This window comes from Echiichthys vipera (assembly GCF_963691815.1).
Source record: "Echiichthys vipera genome assembly, chromosome: 6".
NCBI lineage: Eukaryota > Metazoa > Chordata > Actinopteri > Perciformes > Trachinidae > Echiichthys > Echiichthys vipera.
Genome location: NC_139831.1, coordinates 8,998,375 through 8,998,964, shown reverse-complemented (window position 1 = coordinate 8,998,964; position 590 = coordinate 8,998,375).

The window sequence follows — 590 nt, the reverse complement described above, 5'->3', positions numbered from 1 at the left end:
CCTTCTCTGTTTTTTTTTTCTAAAGCAGAGGCGCGTAACACATCGCAGCCGGTAGAGCTCGGACACCGCGGGGACGTGGACATCAAAGATAGGCGTGAGACGGGAGAGAGGTCTCACTCTGACCCGTTACCCGGAAACCAACAAACGTTCTCGCCACCATGTGCAAGATTTATGGATAAATACTGTACATTATTATTATTTATTTATTTTAATTACTATTATTATTATTATTATTATTATTATTATTATTATTATTATTATTATTATTATTATTATTATTATTATTATTGTTGTTATTATTATATTAATTTTATTATTATTATTTTTATTGTCATTATTATTATTATTATTGTTATTATTGTTATTATTATATTAATTTTATTATTATTATTTTTATTGTCATTATTATTATTATCATTATTATTATTATTATTATTATTATTATTTATTGTCATTATTATTATTATCATTATTATTATTATTATTTTTTATTGTCATTATTATAATCATTATTCTTATTATTTTTTTATTGTTATTATTATTATTATTATTGTATTGTTATTATTATTATTATTATTATTAAAAATTGT